The sequence below is a fragment of the Pelodiscus sinensis genome, chromosome 11 (genome assembly GCF_049634645.1).
Source record: "Pelodiscus sinensis isolate JC-2024 chromosome 11, ASM4963464v1, whole genome shotgun sequence".
Classification (NCBI taxonomy): Eukaryota; Metazoa; Chordata; order Testudines; family Trionychidae; genus Pelodiscus; species Pelodiscus sinensis.
Genome location: NC_134721.1, coordinates 27,775,135 through 27,794,123, shown reverse-complemented (window position 1 = coordinate 27,794,123; position 18,989 = coordinate 27,775,135).

The following is an 18,989-nucleotide window of genomic DNA, read 5'->3' as shown; positions in this document are numbered from 1 at the left end:
AAAAAGACTGGGACTTTTCAGCTTAGAAAAGAGGAGACTGAGGGGGTATATGATAGAGGTCTCTAAAATCATGAGTGGTGTGGAGAGGGTGCATAAAGAAAAGTTCTTCATAAGTTCCCATAATAGAAGGACTAGAGGACACCAAATGAAATGAATGGGTAGCAGGCTTCAAACTAATAAGCGAAAGTTCTTCACAAAGCAAATAGTCAACCTGTGGAACTCCTTGCCACAGGAGGCTGTGAAGGCTAGAACTATAACAGAGTTTAAAGAGAAGTGAGATAAAGTCATGGAGGTTGGGTCTATGGAGTGGTATTAGCCAGGGGGTAGGAACGTTGTCTTTGGCCTCTGTTTGTGGAAGGCTGGAGAGGGTACGAGACAAATGGCTTGGTCATTGTCTTCGGTCCATGCCCTCCGGGGTAGCTGGTGTTGGCTACTGTCGGCAGACAGGCTACTGGGCTAGATGGACCTTTGGTCTGACCCAGTACAGTCGTTCTTATGTTCTTATGTTCTAAGCTCAGGGTCGGGGGTCTCACTGGACCACCTTGATTTTCATGCAAACCTGCTCCTGGGTTTGCATGTGGCCTTTGGTGGCCAGGCTGGCAGCTATCCTGCCCTAGGCGGCCACTTTCCTGTGTCTAGTGCAGAGGTCGTGGACGTTGGAGGCCTCCCCCCAAACCTGGATGAGGTCCATGATCTCTGCACTAGACCAGGCGGGCGTCCACCTCTTGCGGCCCTGGGCAGGCTCCTGGGAGCCGCCAGCCTGGTCCCGGGAAGAGGCGGAGGGCTGGGTGGCAGCAGATGGCTGGCTGGCTCATGCCGTACCAGGTGCAGGGTCTGCTGGCTAGGTGCTGGCAGGCTTGCACCTGGCACAAGCACTGTAGCCAGACCGTGCCCCTTTAAGGGCTCCGGGGCCGGGAGGGGAGCAGACGAGTTTTCCTGGTGGTGCCCAGAGTGGCCACCAGGGCAAGCTGGGGAGGGCTAGCCTCCCACTAGTTCGAATTAAGTGGCTACACAGCCCTTAATTCGAACTACTTAATTCGAACTAGGCGTTAGTCCTCGTAGAATGAGGTTTACCTAGTTCGAATTAAGCACTCCGCTAGTTCGAATTAAGTTCGAACTAGCGGTTTGTATGTGTAGCGCCTATGAAAGTTAATTCGAACTAACGGGTGTTAGTTCGAATTAACTTTGTAGTGTAGACATACCCTCATAGGGAGATCAGTTAGAATCAAGTATATGAACACAAACCAGCCAGCAAAGAAAATGAGAGTGAGTTTGTGACTATGAAAAACTATTAGCTAAAGCCACTATTTAGGGAAGTAGTGGGTTATGAGAGATGTATACCAGAGCCTGTGGATGTAGGCATGTTGAAAGCAGAGCCAATGGCTAGAAATGTAAAAGTCTCTTCAGTCTCCCCAAAGTTGTCCAGGAGTGGATAGAAACCTCATGTAAATTCTCACCTTGTTTTCCAAACTCCAGGGCCTTCTGTTCTAGCCCTGCCTATCAACCATGCTATGTTCACATAGCTAGCAGAAATTACCTGAAAATGAACGAATGCTGAGGGTACCATGAAAGAGATAGAGCACTGCCTCCCAGGTCTAAGTGCCAGGAATATTTAAAATATCAAGCTGTGGGTGGAGGACTTCTCCACCCCCCTCCCACCTCAGTCTCATTGTACAGAGTTTGCCCAAATTAGAGTGGCAGACTCCCTCTCTTCTTCCAAGAGTATGTGTTTTAGGAGGCAGAAGGTGGGAAGTAAATGTTCAGCCCGGTTAGTTTCTCTTTCTTCTTTTCCCCTGGACTAGAAGAGTATTTAAAGATCTGAATTCTAGCTCATCCACAAGTACCGTGGTGAGGGGTGACCTTATATGAACTTTGACAGAGCCATGTATAAATGCTATGAAAGTCAATGGGATTCTTGCATTTGATCAAACCCTTGTTTATTCTGTTGTCAGAAAATCCAATTACCATTAATTGTGTTGGTATCTTGGAGTTATATTAACTTACAAGAGCCACTCTTATGGACATATAGTCAGATACCAAATATCTTCTTGTTCTATGTACTGTTTGCAGCACTGTAGATGCCATATAAAAACACTATGTACCTTGAATGTACAGTGTGGCTCTATAGAGCAGAACATTCAGTATCAGTGCCAACGAGTGAACAGGCAGGGACAGGGGAGGTTGTGTTCCTCCCTCCCAGGCATGATACTTCCTTACTACCATACTGCCCTACAGTATTCTATCCTTTCAGCAAATCAGCCCTCTGGCCAGATGACATTTTCAAGCCTACCCTTGCAGGGTATATACACTGAATACAATACTGGGAAATCTTCAGTATTAAGCAAGGGACTCAGGGCTTCCTCCTTGGGCCAGGATCTTGTACTTTCAGGATCTTCTCCTAACCCAGTTTCCCATCAAAGAGACAACTTCCATATTTACACCTCTTTAGGGGTTGGTAGAAATTCTGGACCCACCTTCTCTACAAGGCTCCAATCCAGGGCATAATGATAGTCAGCTAAGCCTTGCTCTCTTGGGTGCTGTGTAGCTGCCTCCCTGGATCACTTCCTACCAGTCCCCTCTCTGACTTGTGGGGAAAATAAAGAACACCAAAATAAATATCTGAAATTTATAGTCACAGATCTCTTTTTTTGTAGGCTTGGTGAGATCATTATAGAGCCAGCCCTTAGGAGCTCAGAGTGTAGGTCAGCTCTCCTCCACTGTCGCCTTCCACTGCGCTTGTCTGCTCCCCTTCTTGAGCTCCTCCACCTTGTACTTGGACAGTGGGGTATGTCTACCTGGGCCCAGAGAAGCTCTTTAAGCTATTTATTTCCATTGTTTTGGGGTTTGTGCACTCCTTCAGTCACTTACTAGGTTAATAGGAGTCACATGATTGAATTTTACTGCAGCTAGTTGAGAATACAGGTGGTAATTGAATGCACTGAAGAGACAATACATTCCCTAGTGATTGGTTCTTTGGAGAATTTTTGTTGTGATGGCTCCCTACTCATTTTAAATGTTTCCAAGTGACCTCTCTTTCTAAAGCTTTACAGATTCTAAAATAGAAAAAGTGAAAGACTCATTAGTAAGAAAGAAAATAGACATGCACAATATATTCTTTCCGCAAAATTAGCATGTGTGTTACTAAGGATATTTTGAGATTTCCTGTTATTTATTTGCATTTAATATCCACATTCACAATCTGTTCTCCATTCATAACCTACTTAAGCAGGTATAGTTGCAAATTAATGAATACAATATGTTTATATTATGTCTCTTCGGGGAAAGGTAACAATTTTTGTCTAAAGTGCTGCCACATTTGGCACATGTTAATTAGATGTGTGACAGTTTACTGAGGAATAAACTATTCCAGCCTTATTACTTTTAAAAATCTCAAATACATTTGAGTTTAACTTTTGCAAGAACTCTTTGGGTCTGCAGAAAAATCTTTCAGAAAGGCAAAAGTCTTTGTCTTAACTGACCTTTTTTCTACCATACAAGACAATCTTGGATAGAAAATGGAGGTGGGAGTTTTTTGATCATTTTCTTGTCACATTGCAGAAATGTTATGTGGAGACTGAAGTCTCATCAAAACATATGAGGCATGTAGAATACATCAGAGCTTGAGATGTTCTCAAACTGAGAGGTGCAGAATGTATTTGGGGGAGGTGAATGAGAAAATTTGGGGAGGGTACCAAAAATGTACTGCATACTTTTTATCCACAGCAATGGATAGCTAGCAAAGTTGATTCCTTCAGGCCCAGCAGGTAGTCAGATGGTGCTATGCATTTAGGTTGATTTCTTTTAAGTTCACAGAGCATTATACAAAGTCATTGCTGTGATTGACCGCTCCCCTTGCTTTATGAAATAGACTTATGGACACAAATATGCATAACGCAAAGATGCTTGGGACGAATTGCCTCATGAAACCTATCAGTCTTAATGTTATAATCCACTGGGTCTGTATATCTTATTTTGATGTATGTATCATTCTTGTGTGTAAAGTTAGTTATATGGAATATGGAAGGGTTTGTGGTTTTAAAAGTGCAAAGGCAAGCAAGCCATCAAGGATGTGTCCCTCAAATCTTGGTCAACTGTAAACAGCCTCTTTTGTCCTTTAAGTTTTATCAGTGGTCAGGGCTGGCCTTACCATGAGGTGAACTGAGGTGGCCGCCTCAGGTGCCAGACTGTGGAGGTAGGGGGCGTGCCAGTAGGACCCAGAGTGTAGAAAATTGTGTCTGCGGCTGGTGCATATATATTCTCTCTGCTCTAGGTGCACAGAGATGGTGGAGTGCTGTGCTGGAGGAAGGAGGGCACAAGAGACATAATAGGTAGTCAAGAGAAAAGATGGCATGGGGGCGTCATTTGAGCTCCCCGCCTCAGGTGCCAAAATGTTGTGGGCCTGATTCAAAGGCCAATTTAAGTATATTAAGGTAAAGTTTAAATGAGATACTGCTTAACTGCATCACAGAGTGCACACTATGTTCTAGCAAACAAATGAAAGTCAGTGGTTGGTCATAAGGAGTCATGAGACCTCCCTAACTGGCCAGGTAACTTCTCATGTGAGGGTAGAATGTAGAAACAGAATTCTTGCCCAAAGTGGAATCTATAAAACCGTGGGAAACTAACAGTTTCTTTGTCTTTGGCTGGCATGGCACTTCCAAGAAAATGAATCAGAGACCCCAGGAAGAAGGCACTTACCTGGTTTGAAGGCTTAACTTGAATAAGAACAATTTCAGGGTGCGTTTGTAATACGTTTGTACTGAGGTTTTAGTGTTAGAATTAACTTTGTGTTTTCTGTTATTTTAAATTTGTAATCTACTTTGCTGTGCCTGTTCTCACTTACAACCTCTAAAATCCTACTACTTGTGCTTAATAAAATCACTTTTATTTACTATCAAGCCCAGTGTAAATAATTGTTACCTGGGAGAGCAATCAGTGTGCACATCCTCCTTTCTTTGTTAAAGGGGGCTTACCTAATTAATTAATTTGGAGTTCTGATCCCATTTTGGGGGGTGGTATCCCAGGAAGTTGGATCCAAAACTGGGTCTGAAGAGTTTCAGTGTCTGTACTGCTCCTCAGTGTGGGGGGGCAGTGATCTCAGCTCTGTGCCTTGGCTGGGGGAGACCAAGTGGGCTGGCCCAGCAGAACAGGGTAGTGAGAAGCCCCAGGCTATGTCTACACTACCCCGCTAGTTTGAACTAGCGGGGTAATGTAGGCATACCGCACTTGCAAATGAAGCCCGGGATTTGAATTTACCGGGCTTCATTTGCATAAGCGGGGAGCCGCCATTTTTAAAACCCCACTGGTTCGAACCCCGTGCAGGATTCCTATTCGTCCACGAGGTGTACTGGTAGTTCGGAATAGGAATCCTAGTCCAAACTACCTAGTTCGAGCCCCGTGTAGCCGCGCTGCACAGGGTTCGAACCAGCGGGGTTTTAAAAATGGCGGTTCCCCGCTTATGCAAATGAAGCCCGGGAAATTTAAATCCCGGGCTTCATTTGCAAGTGCGGTATGCCTACATTACCCCGCTAGTTCGAACTAGCGGGGTAGTGTAGACATACCCCCAGAGAGCAAGAAGGCAAGTGTCAGTGGCTTTGTCAACACTCCGGGAAGCACCTCCAAAGGGTCTTCTCTGACTGCACACTGTCATTTTCTTGTCACATTGCAGAAATGATATGTGGAGACTGAAGTCTCATCAAATATGAGGACAAATTTTTCCCAGAACAAATATGAGGCAAGTAGAATATATCAGAGATTGACATGTTCTCAAACTGGGAGCTACAGAATGTATTTGGGGGTGGATGGGAGGTGAATGAGAAAATTTATGGGGGAGGGACCAAAATTTACTGTATACTTTTTATCCATAGCAATGGATAACTAGCAAAGTTGATTCCTTCAGACTTAGCAGGTGGTCAGATGGCACTGGGCAGTTAGGATGATTTCTTTTAAGCTCACAGAGAATTATACAAAGTGATTGCCATCTATACATTAATTTGTTTGCTACAACATACTGGGCACTCTGTGATGCAGTTAAGCAGTATCTCATTTAAACTTTACCTTAATATACTTAAATTGGCCTTTGAATCAATGCCTTAGGCTGTGTCTACACTGGCATGAATTTCCGGAAATGCTTAAAACAGAATAGTTTTCGTTATAAGTATTTCCGGAAAAGGAGCATCTACATCGGCAGGCTGCTTTTCCGGAAAAGCCCTTTTTCCGGAAAAGCGTCCGTGGCCAATGTAGACGCGCTTTTCCGGAAAAGAGCCCCGAGCATCATTTTCGCGATCGGGGCTTTTTTCCGGAAAAGACTACTGGGCTGTCTACACTGGCCCTTTTCCGGAACAGTGTTCCAGAATAAGGACTTATGCCCGAGCGGGAGCAGAATAGTTTTTCCGGAATAGCGGCTGATTTTGTACAGTAGAGCATCGTTGCTTTTCCGGAAATTCAAGGGCCAGTGTAGACAGCTCACAGCTTATTCTGGAAAAGCGGCTGATTTTCCAGAATAAGTGGCCCAGTGTAGACACAGCCTTAGTGTTTAATATTTAGTGACTTGCATTTTTTAAAAAAAATCAGTATATGTTCTTGTGGTAGAGCAATATAAAACTACTTGCAATAAAAAGAGAGGGTCACAATCAATTAAGTTTGAGAACCAGTGGAATACACAGACCTTCCAGCAATTCAGTAACAATACTTGGACAAATAAAGACAACTATAATGACAAAGAAACTTTGGTTTCCTCATTTCACAAAACCTTAGACTAGTATATCATGTTGTGATCAGCATGATTCTATTTCATGTCCTCATTATCAAAATTATTTGGAGCTTTATGTTCCTAAGATATCTTTGTTCAGCCATCTGTACTTCAGCACAGGAATACCTATTACCAGAAAGCAAGTGTATGGCATTCTGCTCACCCATATGTCAAGCCTTCCAAACAAATTTTTCTGAATGATGTCATTATACTCAAAACAATGTGAATCTTCTGGAACCCAAAGCATAGGTAAGGAGACAATACTATCAAAACAACTACAAATAAGCAACAGAGACCAAAATTGAAAGGCCAAGGAGATGGAACTGACCTCTCACTTTTATAGCTGATTCCTATTGTTGAGTTGAGACATTATATTATTTTAGTAGTGCTCAGTGGCCTCAGAATCAAGATTTCCATTGGCTGAATTCTCTATTAACAAGAGACAAGCCCAAAATCAGAGAGTATACACTCTAAACAGGGACAAAATTTGATAGGTAGATACAGAACTCAGAAAGTTAGAGGGAGCGAGAAAGCTTTCATTGACACAAATTATGCCATACTTTGCTATGAAAATAAAATATTTCAATTTCTATCAATGTCAAAAAAGCATTTCTCATACTTAGCTGCAGGTTGAACCTCTCAAATCCGGGATTCTGTGGCCCAGCAACTTCTGTTATCCAGCAGGACCCCAAGCTGAGTCAGCAGCCAGTAAGCCCCAGGTCAGGCCTATGGCAAGGGGGCCAGTGGCAGCCAGGAAACCTGAGCTGGGAGCCCAGGCATGGTCCGGGAAGCCACAGCTTCACTGGCAGAGGGGCCACTGGCTGGGAACCGTGCCAGACCAGGAGCAGAGTCCAGCGGCTATGACTGGTGGCCGGGAGTGGGCCAAAGGCCTGGAGGGGAGCCCAGGAGCAGGGCCTGTGGCCAGCAGCCATTGGGGAGCATTGACCTCTTCTGGTCCAGCAAACTCCTAGTTCAGGACCACTCAGGTTCCAAGAGTGCCAGACCAGGAAGGTCCAACCTGTAGTGATTTTTTTTTGTGGACACCATTACCTGAACCCAATTCTTGTTTTTGCATTCTTTGCCGATGGCTATCTGTTGAGTTCTGGGTTCTGTGGTCTCTCCATCATCTGAGGCAGCAGGCCTTTTATAGTTTTGGAAGGTTCTGCCAATCAGCCTCGGAGTCAAGTAAATCAGCATCTCTTGAGAACGCTTTTTTTTTTTAATTAATATGTCCTAGTAATTTAATTTGATATAGTTTAGCCCAAGTCTCTGTTGTATCAATATAGATTGTTATTCATTTTACAGTGTTGTTATTTAATTTAATATACAACTTTAGCAGTAGCCACACAAAAAAAGAGAGCACAAACACAACTGTAAAGATCATAAAGTAATATACATCAGCATCTTAAGGTCAGGTAAGAAGTGAATATAACAATGGAGGTACATCTAAGACTACATCCCTCTTTTGACAGAGTGATGTAAATTACACACTTCAAAATTGCAAATGAAGCTGGGATTTGAATTTCCTGCGCTTCATTTGCATAACCACGTCATGGTGCTCTTTTGAAAAAGCACTATTTTGAAAGTGAAACCGCAGTCTAGACAAGGTTCTTTCGAAAATAGAAGCCTTTTTCAAAAGATCCTGTAAACGTCAGGATTGGTTTACAGAATCTTTCGAAAAAGGCTTCTATTTTTGAAAGAACCACATCTGGACTGCAGTTTCGCTTTCGAAATATTGCTTTTTCGAAAGAGCACCATGAATCGGTTATGCAAATGAAGCATAGAAAATTCAAATCCCAGCTTCATTTGCAATTTTGAAGTGTGTAATTTACATCACTCTGTCGAAAAAGGGATGTAGTCTAGATACACCCCTTGGGAGTCAACTTTTTGTTGCCATATACAGCTGCAAATGAGAATCTGGTCTCAGACCTAATGCTCGTACACATGATTGTAGGTATTGGGAGTATTGTGGAAGTAGGACACCAAGTTTGAGGAAAGAGGGCTGCAGAAGAAGCAATCTACTCTGAAAGTCTCTATTCTGTAATACAGCTGACACATGGGAAGAATGGCCACAAAGAAGGATGGACTGAGTGAAAAAATGTGCTTTAATCATGCTAAACTGCTCCTCAAGTCTCTTTCCAGGGATCTGAGGGCTCATCTATACCAGTGTTTCCCAATTTTATTTGGCCAGCCCACAGAACCCTTTTAAACTCAGAAGAATTTCAAGGAACCCCTACAATGGGAGGAAAATTTGTCAAGTAAAAAAAAAAATCAAACAGGGAAACTTTGGGGCCAAAATGCAGTCATGCATGTCCTGAGCGGGCTTTGGAAACACAGAGTGGCAGCAGGGGAGGGGAGGTGTCTGAAAGCTGGCAGAGAAGGTTTAAGAGAAGGTCTCCTTAAGGTGGGAGGAGTGATCAAGTTCTTGCAGAACCCTTACTTTCACTTTGCGGAATCCCAGGGTTCCGCGGAGCACCATTTGGGAAACATTGATCTCGACTAGGCGGGAATTTGCATATCTTCTTCCGATCACGCTTTTGAAAGTGAAAATAATCAAGACACTTTTTTTTGGCAAAAGCCCCCCTTTCCCCCTTTTTCTAAAAGTTGCATAAACCTCATTTTTGAGTAAAAGCAGCTTTTCGAAAATGGGGAGTTTGCAAAAAAAACCCGCATCTTGATTACTTTCACTTTTGAAAGCTCTCGAAAGTGAGATCGGAAGAAGATATGTAAATTCCCACAGAATTTGCATATCCTCTTTCGAATCTTCCGCATAGTCTAGATGAGCCCTGAGTGCCTTGGGCAAAAACCCACAACTCTATTTTTTAAAAAAACCAAAAATGGTAATGGCAAACAATATTATGGAATGTTCATTTCCTTGTCTCCTGTGAAAGAACTAATATTAGTTCATTTAAATTGTAGTCACTGGTTCTATGCTTGTCAATCAACATAAATTAGCATGTCAGTAATTACACAAAAAAGTAAGAGAGGAAAAACATTCCTTTTCAAATAGCTTTTGTGCAAAGCTTCAGTGCCTCAGCTGCTTGAGTTTCTTACTTCATTTTTTGGGGAAAAAATTACACCGGTCCAGCCAGACAAGCAGCTAATCTTTCATATGCACATTTATTTTTATTACATTGCTTTTTCCTAGGAAAAATTACTTTACTGTGAAATAATAAATGAGACCATGATTTTATCATAATCATTTTCAGAGAGTTATTTAGGACATATGAAGGCAAGTTACATTCTTATAAGAGTAACCTGCATTTTTTTGTTTTTAGTAGAAACAAGGCTGGAATACTGTATTCTGAAAGAGCCAGAATTGTTGTTGTTTTTTAATTTTTTCTATATCCCTTCTTCACCTGCACTCATCATTTAAAAATATCCAGGGCCAAAAACATCTCCAAAACCATTCTCTCTCCCTATTTCAGATATTCTGTTGAAATAGTACCAGAGAGACTGGCGCAATGGCATTGCTACTTGATACTTACAAATTTAAGTAGAATATTTTATATCTTCATGTGTCTATCTCTGTAAATGGACTCTATTATATCTTGTGGTTGGCAGATATCAAGTTTAAATGCTGCTTCTGAAGAGAAGAGCTGCCACTTATTCTAAGTATCTTAGGGCACGTCTACACTACAGCATTATTTTGAAATAAAGTGAGTTTGAAAAATATTATTTTGAAATAACAAGGTGAGCATCGACACAGCAAGCCTGTTATTTTGAAATTATTTCAAAATAACAGGCTTCCTATTCCAAAATAGTAAACCCTCATTTCATGAGGAACAACACCTATTTCGAAATAGCTATTTCAAATAGGGTGAATGTGGACCACGCAGCAGCGCTTGTTTTGAAATAATTTGCCTCCAGAGCTTCTCATAGCTGCCACACCCCTCAAAACTATAGTTTCCCTTCCCCTGCAAGTTTTAAAGGTGCAGGCAGAAGGGAAAGAGCTTGTGGCACAACACAGGCCCTTCTTGCATCTGCCACACAGCAGGACATTGTACAGCCTTCCCTGCTGCTATGGCAGACCCCAATGCTACCACTTAGCCCCTCACACAGCTACAAGCATGCCAGCAGCCACCTCAGAAGCCCCTGGTCAGGGGCAGAAGAGGAGGACACTTTCATGGACTGATGTGAAGATCCTGGATCTGATCAAGGTCTGAGAGGATCAGCCTAACCTTCAGGATACCTGCACAAGATGCCAAAATGCCAATGTCTATGGCTGCCAGCCTGGTCCAGAGGGAGCACAGCCACACTCTGGACCAGTTTAGGATGAAAATTAAAGAACTGGATTAGGCCTACACCAAGGCCAGGGAACAAAGTTCCTAATCTGTAGTGGCACCCGAGACCTGCCACTTTTACCAACTGCTGGATGGCATCCGGAGCAGGTCGCCTCCCCTTCCATTGCCGACTCTGGCCTGAACATGCCTATTGTCAGCCTCCAGGAAAGTGGGGCTATGGAGGAAGATGACAAGGAGGAGCAGGAAAAGGAGGAGGCCAGCACTGATACCATACTCACCAGCCAGGAGGTCATTATCACCCTTGAACCAGTACTCCCCTCTCTTGCTGTCTCCCAGGCCTCAGAAGACGCCGGGGAAGGCCCATCAGGTGAGTTCCATTACTTTTCCTACCTACACACGGGGGGAGGCAGTGGGCTATGAGAAGCTGAGTGCTCCTCACTCGGCTTTCTTGGCCTGGGGATGGCACAGCAACCTGTGCACATGGAGTGCCAGTCCAGAGCACTGAGCCCCATGAAATTGCCACACAGAAACCTGTCATTCCTTCTAAGGTTCCTAGTCAGGGCTGCCTTCCTCTGGACTCTCTGGTGGGACATGTTCCCACCAAAGGCCACTGCTAAGGAGGCTGGGGTCAGGTTCATGCCTGCACTCTCAGGCAGCATCTGCTCTCAGTCAAGCGCAGTGAAGTGGAAGACACCAATCCCCTGCAGGGGAACTTTCCAGGGAGAGGGAATGGAGGGGACCCCCGTACAACCCTCCCCAGCAAGTGGTGTCTGCTTCTCACAGGCACACTTCCCCGAACACCCTGCCCTCCTCTCCTCCAGCAGGCAGAGATAGCAGTTCTCTCCCTGTGGGATGAAACCACTGCTAGACCCAGAATGTGCAGGGCACAGAAGGAAGGCAAGCTATCCCCTCCGCCCTGCAGACTCCTGGTCTGGCCAGCACCTCATGCCTGCTTGTCCCTGGGATATGTATGTAGTGAGGCTCACCTTGGACATCCATGCCTCTGCAAAAAAGTGCCCACTGTCTAGGCCACATATGGCCTTGCTTGAAGCACATCACCATCATCTGAACCGAGACCTTTCAATGTCAGTTCAGAGATTAGGGCTGGGCTTCATACACACTGTCTCCTGGGATTACTGCTCTTATTACTTTTCTTCACGTCCCTGACCCTGATGGCGTGGTCAGGGAAAAAAAGTGCCGTTGTGCATCTTCTGGGACAGGCTGGAGTTCCTAAAGATGTGGGTGTCATGTGCCTTCTCTTACCATTCAATGTTAATGTTGGTGAACTGGCTCCAGTGGTTCACAGGGGCCTGCAGCACAATAGAAAAGGGGCCTGCCGTCCTCCTGACCTTGTGCAACCTCGTGCAACACCTGTGCCATCCTCCTGACCTTGTGAGACCTGCCAGAAGAAGTGACATCAAGACAACCTAGCAAGGGAACATTTCGAGGTCCTCTGTTCCCTCAACAGGAACTTCGAAGAAGACCACCAGGAACGCCGTGCTGACTGGGAGTTGCGCTGCACCATCTGGGAGCAGTTGCCTTGGCAGCATGAGGTGATGAGCAGGGCATACATCAACACTGTCAAGTGGATGGTCACTACCATGGAATGGTCCAGAAGCCGCACCCCAGTACTCACTCTCCTCCAAGTCCCCTCATTCCCCTTCTTCCCCCCCAGGGTCTTTCTCCAGTCCCTCCCCAGTTATATATTCCCCAAATAAATATCACACAGTTTATTGTTCCAAAACAAAAAAAGTCTGGTTTATTTTATCTTCAGGGAAGGGGGGAATGTGGGAAGGGAGGGCACAGGAAGGGAAGGGTGGGTGAGTAAAGGCACAGAGGGGCAATGCAGAGGCTCCTTATGGGGAGACCTGGGGGAGAGGCTCATATGTGGCCTTGGCTGAAACTCTCCCTCAGGGCCCCCCGGATATGCACAGCCCCCGATGGACTTGCCAGATAGCAGCAGTGCGTGGCTGCTCAAAAGCCCTGGCGAGCTGCTTGGCCTCTTTCCCCCAACCTGGTAGGAACATCTCCCCCTTGTTCTCACAGCAGTTGTGGAGGACACAGCAGGCCACCACCACCTGGGGGATGTTTCAGTTGCTGAAGTCCAGGGGGGTGAGGGGACACTGGAACCTACCTTCGAGGTGGCCAAAGGCACCCTCCACAACAGTGTTGAACAGTTCCCTGGTGTTGAACTGTTCCCTGGTGGGTTCCAGGTGTCCCGTGTAGGGCTTCATCACACAGGGGAACAAGAGGTAGGCTGCATCACCCATCATGCACATAGGCATGTCCACGTCCCTGACCCTGATGGTGTGGTCATGGAAAAATAGTGCTGGTGTGCATCTTCTGGGACAGGCTGGAGTTCCTAAAGATGTGGGTGTCATGTGCCTTCCCTGACCACCCAACGTTAATGTCAGTAAACCAGCCCCAGTGGTCCACAAGGGCCTGCAGCACAATAGAAAAGTACCCCTTCCTATTGATATAGTCTGAAGCCCATGGGTCGGGGGCCTGGATGGGGATGTGGGTGCCGTCAATGTCCCCCCTGCAGTTGGGGAAGCCCATGGCAGCAAAGCCAGTGACAATGGGGTCTACGTCGCCCAGGGTGATGACCCTGCACAGCAGGATGGCGTTGATGGCCCTCACCACCTGTAAAAACATAGGAACATAGAATCACAGGGTTGCCAGAGCCCTTGGGACTTCCTAGAGCCTAAGGCCCTTCCCACACCAGGAGCAATCCCAACTGCCCCATCCCCAGAAGTGCTTTGTGAAGGCAAGACTGGAAAATCTTCAGAGAAAATCTCTCCCTCAGGTACCCATTCTAGTGCTTGACCACCCTCCTGGGACAATAGTAAAAGAGCCAAACCTGCACAAGCACAGCCCTGATGGTCGATCTCCCCATGCCAAACTGGTTCCTGATGGAGCAGTAGCTGTCCAGCATGACAAGCTTCTACGTTGCAATGGTGACATGCTTCTAGAGTGGAATGATGGGTCGCATGCAGGTGTCACATTGCTGGAGGGCAGAGGGGAGCCAATTGCAAAAATCCCAGAAGGTGTTCTTCCACATGCAGGAGTTCTGGAGCCACTGCTGGTCATCCCACTGCTCTAGTCCCAACAGTCAGTACAGGCCTCCCGGCACCAGAAGTGGGGGTGCATGATGTGCCGAGGTGGGAGGGACTATGGTGTATGAGAAGTGCCCAGGCCTTGGTGAGGAGGTCCCTCATTTCCAGGCTGGTCATCATCCTCAAGCAACCTGCATAAACTGCGCCAGGAAGTGCAGCATGAAGATCTAAGAGCCAGTGAATGCTCTTGGTGTGGTGTTTGCTGTCCCTCAAGAAGGTAGGCAAAGGTGAAGAGTCAGAGACACGGCCATAGAGGGGAGCCCCTTTAAGCACAAGCCTGAGATAGCCTCAGGAAGCAGCTACAGGAAGTGACTGCTGTCCTGATGCCCTGGCCAGGATGCTTATGGGGGGCCTTAGATGCGATTCAGGCTTCAGTGAGCGTGGATATGCTATTTTGATATAGATCTGTGCTATTTCAATGGGGTTTTGTAGAGCTGATGCATTATTTTGAAAGAGTTGTTATTTTATAAGTTATTATTCTGAAATAACTTATTTCAAAATAACGCTGTAGTTTAGAGAGAGCCTCTGGTACTTACATGATCCCCATTACTATAGCCCCTGAGCACCTCCCAGTTTTCAGTGCATTTATCCTTACAACATCCATGTGAGAAAAGGCAGAAGTATTAACCCATTTTACAGATGGGGAATTTAGTCTAAGACCCAAATTTTCAATTTGCCATGGGAGTTACATGAAATATTTTTGAGGATCTAGGATCAAGTAACTTATCCAAGGTCACACAAAGTCTGCATCAAATCGTGGAATTAAACCTGGGTCTTTCGAGTCCCAGGCCAGCACCATGACCACTACATAATCTGTCCCCTCTTCTTGAACCCCAAAGGAACCCCACTACATGAGGAGAAATGGGGCTGGCTAACCTGCAAGTTATTTGTTAAAAAACCTAAACTTTATAGAAGAGGTATATACATTTCTGTAAAGATCTATTCTTCAAAAATCAGGGAAAAAAAGACATGAAAATTTTAACAGTCGCATATTCATATTTGGCCATAGCACTGATATTCCCTTTCCCACACAGTAGATACAGTGGAAGCCTTTTTGCTCACTTTTCACAACGTATCTCAGCTTTTCACTACAGAAAATCCATTTATAGGTGCAAAAGAACTCTTTTAACCTTGATACATACTTGATACATACCCACCATTGAGACTAAAAACTAGATTTCCCTTTAATGTCAAAACAGGTCCTTTTTTCTGTTGTGGGATGACTGTCTATTAGGAACTCGAGTGAGACCACCAAATTCATTCCACATATATCAAGCTGTCTGCAAAGGGTAGCACATGATAAATCTTTGATTAGATTTGAACCTACTACAACCTAGATGCTAAAAGTACTTGGTATGAATTATCTGAACTATCTAATCAAAACAGGAGATTTCTCTTCTGTTAGAGCAATTGGTCATCAAGCATGGTCAGCTAATTTCAGATGTAGCCTGAGAATATTTTGGTCAAGGTCTTAAAGACAACCTTTATCCTCCAATTATTTTGTTTTGGGTTTTGACTCTTTCAGCACCTGTGAAATAGATATTTTTGGAATATCCAAAGTAGGGTTGTCAATCACCGTTAATTCATGCAATTAGCTCTAACATTAATTGCAACTGATAGCAGTTTTAATTTCACTGTTAAATAGAATCCCCAATTGAAATTAAACATTTTGGATGATTTTCCACATTTTCAAATATATTTACTTCAATTACAACACAATACAACAGGTACAATGCTCTCTTTATATTACTATTTTTTGTACAAATATTTGCACTGTTAACAATAAAGTTAATAGTATTTTTCAATTCACCTCATACAAGTACTCTAGTGCAATCTCTACCATGAAATTGCAATTACAAGTATAGATTATTTTCTTACATAACTGTACTCAAAAACAAAACAATATAATACTTTATAACCTACAAGTCCATTCAGTCCTAGTGCTTGTTCGGCCAACTGCTAAGTCAAACAAGTTTATATGCATTTAATGCTGCCTGCTTCTTATTTACAGTGTCACCTGAAAGTGAGAACAGGCATTCGCAGGGCACTTTCATGCTTTGGCCACCATTCAAGAGGGCATGCTTCCACGCTGATGATGCTTGTTAAAAAATGTGATAATTAAATTTGTGACTGAACTTCTTGGGGGAGAATTGTATGCATCATGCTTTGTTTTACCTTCATTCTGCCATATATTTCACGCTATAGCAATCTCAGATAATGACCCAGCTTATGTTATTCATTTTAAGAACACTCTCAGCAGATCTGACAAAATGCAAAGAAGGTACCAATGTATGATTTCTAAAGATAGATACAGCGCTCAATCTAAAGTTTAATAATCTGAAGTGCCTTCCCAATCTGAAAGGGACAAGGTGTGGCACATGCTTTCAGATGTCTTTTAAAAACCAAGACTTCAATGCCGAAACTATGGAACCCAAACCACCAAAAAAAGAAAAATCAACCATCTGCTGGTGGCATTGACACAGATAACAATGAACATGCATTGGTCTGCACTGTTTTGAATGGTTATCGAGCAGAAGCCATCATCAGCATGGCCTCTGAAATGGTGGTTGGAGCATAAAGGGGCATATAAACCTTCAGTGCACTTGGCACACGAATATCTTGTGACACCTGCTACAACAGTGTCATGAGAATGCCTCACTTTCAGGTGACATGTAAACAAAGCAGGCAGCTATATCTCCTGCAAATATAAGCAAACTTGTTTGTCTGAGCTATTAACTGAACAAGTAGAACTGTAGGTTCTAAAGTTTTATATTGTTTTATTTTTGGATGCAGTTTTTGGTATGTAATTTTACATATGTAAGTTCAACTTTCATGATAGATTACATTACAGTAGTTGCAATGGGAAAATGGAAAAATCCTATTTTTGTTTTTTACAGTGCAAATATTTGTAATAAAAAATAAAGTGAGCACTGTAGACTTTGTATTTTCTGCTGTAATACAGCCGGTCCCCAACTTATGGCCACCTTGACTTACGACCATCCGCACTTACGACCAAGGCAGTTGTAAATGCGGGCTCCGAGTTATGAACGCAACCCACACTTACAAACAGCACGGTCGTGATGTAATTCAATGGGTTCCAAGTTACGACCATTCCGAGTTACAGCCAAACGTTTGGTCCGTAACGTGTTTGTAACTCAGGGACCAGCTGTATCTGAAAATGTAGGAAACATTCAAAATATTTAAATGAATATTCTATTATTGTTTAATTGCATGATTCATTTAGTTAATTGTTTGATAGCCCTAATCCTAAATATGTTTCTTCTGAGATTATATGTTGCACTAAGGCATCATTCACACCTTAATTACAATTTGATACAATTTTATTTAAAGGATGTCAGCATTATGGCAAGGAAAATTTTGAAATTAATTTAGGTTATGTATGGGACAAATGTGTAATCTTGATCCTCCTTGGCAGAAGTTTCAGCACCACAGAAATATAAAAATACTTGCCCCTTGTTTCCTGTGATATACTTACATTTAAATTAATGTCTCAGTTATAGTTACAAGTTGCAGGAGCTCTGACCAGATAAGAAATCGATTAAATGACATCTATTCAGTATGCAAATATTACAGTTATTACATGTATGGCATTGGTCCAGAACTGAAAAAAAAAAGTCAGCACTTTCAGCTTTCTGAAAATGATTTATTTTGCAGATTAGCCTAAAAGATAGCAATGGAATTTTTACCCCACAATCCTCGGACCCTACCCAAAACATATAAATAATAACCATAAGATCTTTATCCACCATTTGCAGGATGGTACGGGATTGTGGGAGTGAGTAAGATCTAGTCTGAAATATAAAGTTATTGTAAACTGAAATAGAAAACCCTGTCAGAAATTCCACTATTTTGGACAACCTGCAAAGTATTGCACACTTATAGAAGCAATTTCCTGTATAATTGTTTGCAACATTCAGTTGCTCCAGGAGTATTAAAAACAAAACCATTAGATACAGAGCACTGCAGTAGTATGGGAAATCATCACAGGAGAAGGAGTTGACTGCCTGGCTTGTGCCACAGCAGGCAACATGATAATTTGTTGTCACGCTTGTCACCACAAGTTCAGTCTCATCTTGTAGGCAGCCAAATAAATGCATTTTTCTTTTGGAGGCCTACAACAATATTTTTGAAAGCCATGACACAACGTTTTTAGCTCCTTTCCTTAATAAAGCTCCTTTGCCTCTTCAGAAGAAATATCCTGACTTACTCGTGTCCCTGTATGTTTCTATTCAAGATTATCTAATTCTACAGCTCCAAGCTTTCAGAACAAACAGGAATAAAATAACTCTTCTTGTAAAAACAAAACAGATGAAGCATTTTCATTCAGCAAAAGTGACTCTTAGCTTGAATAGCTGTGTGGGTTATTTTCCTAATTTTCTGCAATACAATTATCACCAGATATAACAATTCCCCCTTCCATAGAGACAGTTTGATAAGGATTATTTCTTAAATAAATTTTCATCTTTGAAAAATTCTAAAGCACAGAGAAAAACAGTTACATGCAGTATAGAGCATTTGCTGAGCTCTTCTCGTTAAGATTATTTTTGAGATAAATTCAAGTCCCAAACCAAACTGGATTAAAATAGCAAGTTACAGCTAAAGAGCTTTGCTCATAAAACTTGACAAAAACGAGATTTATGTGAAAGAGTAGAGAAAGCATTACATTTACATAGGCCATTGTTTTCCTGTTTACTAAATCTCCATCTATTATGCTGAAACTCATTGCATCAACTATGCACCAGGGCTGGACAGGTTAAAAAAGGCAGCAGATAAGGATAAAAATCAGGAAATTTTCCAGTTGCAATAGCCTGGTTTTGAAAAGAAGATTTCTGTGTAGTAGATGGACCTCTACTCATA